Genomic DNA, 2,317 nt, shown 5'->3' with positions numbered 1-2,317 from the left:
GTCCTCGTGCGGACGCGCCCTTCCGGCCGGGACAGAGAAGGCCCAGCCCGAATGCGAGGGCCCGTACCCCACGGCTCGCCGTCGGTCGGAACGTGCGACCGTCCCGCGGTGGTCACGCGGTAGGGCTGACCTCGGAACCGCGGCGAAGTCCGCTGTCGCCAGTCGGCGGGCCTCACGCGTCCCGTCACACACGCGTCCTACGCGCTTCGCCCGTCGCTCGTGCGCGTGTTCATCATCGCTCGCGTTCGGCGGGATTGTTATTCCTCCGTCTCCCCGCCTCCGCCCTCAGAGGATCCGTAGCTCTGCTGGCAGGACAGCTGTAGACAGACGCCAGCTGCGCTCGGACAGGCTGAGCGTGAAAGCCGCCCCAGCCCCCGCAGCCACGCCGCAGGCCGAGGACGCCCGCACGCCCACCCACACCTCGGAACCCATCCTTCCTAAAACAGGGAACCAAAAAGCCAATCCCGACGCGAGGTCGATGAGCGTGGCTGTGGACGATCTCTGTAAATTCTGCCGCGAAAGCAGACAGCCCGGGTGCCACCGGCTGATTTCAGTTGTGGGGAGGAGACAATGATGAAATTTAAAAAAAAAAAGACAGCAAAAAATAATTGAAGAGTAGAAAAAAAGAACATAAGTAGGAAAGAGGAAATCGAGGTAAACGCGCAGGTTTATTCCACTCACCTCCAGGTCCCACGACGTAAGCTCCGCGGCCCTGTTAATTCCTTGCGTCCGCCGGCGATTTCCGTCACGTGGGCGCGTGGCACTTGTGACTCATAACGGGACAGATGCCAGCGTTTCCAGACCTGGCCCCACCGCCTCGCCTCTGGGAATCGTTGTCAGCTGAGTGGGAACGCGAAGCCGCGCCGGAATCACCGTGCTGGACCCAGCCAACCGGAAAACGGCACAGACGGCAGAAACGCCCGCCTCCCGCCCGAAGCATTGTCACCCTCAGACCGTGACGCACGCGGTTTAACGACCACCGCCGTCCCCCAAGCCTGACTGGCTGCAGATAAACGCAGGTGCCAGGTACCCGGCCCAGGCACGAAACGAGATCCGTTAGCAGACTTGACACTGAACGGCACAAACGCGCACCTTCCTCGGAGGGGAAAACGGTGTGGGCCTTGGGGAGAGAGGAAGATGAGTGAGAAGAGACGCGAGATGTCCATTTTGGAATGCAGATTCCCCCGCTTAGTAATGTATCCACGCGTTAATGTCAGGGTGCCTGCCTTCCGGACCCACCGTGAGGGGCCGCGGAGGACAGGCGTGCGCCGCGCCCTCAGCCCCCGGCCTCGTGCGGCAGAGCCAGCGTCTCGCTCACAGCCAGGAAGATGACAGCCTGTCCGATCTGGTCTCCCCCGAGCAGCCCCTGGCTTGACACTTGGACCTCGGCACTGGAAAATTAACCTCGCCTCTCCGTAGTAGCTCGTGTCTGCCAGGCAGCTGTACCTGTTACGGGCGATAGGGTGCCACGTGTCTTTGTATTTGGGAGCGAATGCGCCGATCAGTGAGCCCTCGTTGCGAAGCCTCGATCATCACGTTTCCCTCTGCAAATTAATAAGCCGGCCGTGAGTTTTCACTCATCACTGTTTCTACGGGCCAGAGTCCTTGGTAGCAGTCGACAGGTGCCACTTCGGGTCTGTGGGGCCAGATGAACGAGCTTAGATGCCACGAAGCCCAAAACAGTGCAGCCAGGACAAGGGCTCGGGCACCACGGACGTTCTGGCAGCGAAACCGTGGCGGATGCCCCGGCTCCCGCGCAGGCGGGCGCTGGATGGCAGGCATGCCGCCCAAGCTGGCGGGGGCCCGGACACCCCGGCTCCGTGTTCGCCGATCCGCCAGTGCAGCGGCCTGCGTTTTTGTGGCACTCAATGTCCCCCGGTCCCGTAAGCGATGTCTTCCTGCAGACACAGGCGTGGGGCGGAACCCGAGCTGCGAAGGTCTTTGGGAAACGTCACTTTAGTTCTCACCCTCGACGGGTATAGACGGGAACTGGAGCAGGTGTGGACGGATCCAGTCCGTGAATCCCTCCAGACGGTCCCGAGCGTGCCCTGGGGGAGTCGGGGATGTGGCAGTGAAGAGACGGGCGGGCAGAGAGGTCGCCGTGTCGGGCTACAGAGACCCTAAGGCAGTCTCAGCCCCAGAACCACGTGGGGAAGCAGCTAAAACTCCCCGGTACCCGTAAGACGGCCCGGACTAGCTCAGTCAGAGAAAACCTGGGGAGGAACGGGGCAGCGACCCAGCTTTGATGACAAGATGGCCAGCGGAGGACCAGGCTTCAGAGGATGACCACTGACCACGCCCCCGCCACCCTCCATCA

Source organism: Pteropus vampyrus, unplaced genomic scaffold (assembly GCF_000151845.1).
Source record: "Pteropus vampyrus isolate Shadow unplaced genomic scaffold, Pvam_2.0 Scaffold1110, whole genome shotgun sequence".
Lineage (NCBI taxonomy): Eukaryota > Metazoa > Chordata > Mammalia > Chiroptera > Pteropodidae > Pteropus > Pteropus vampyrus.
Note: the sequence above shows the minus strand (reverse complement) of the source record.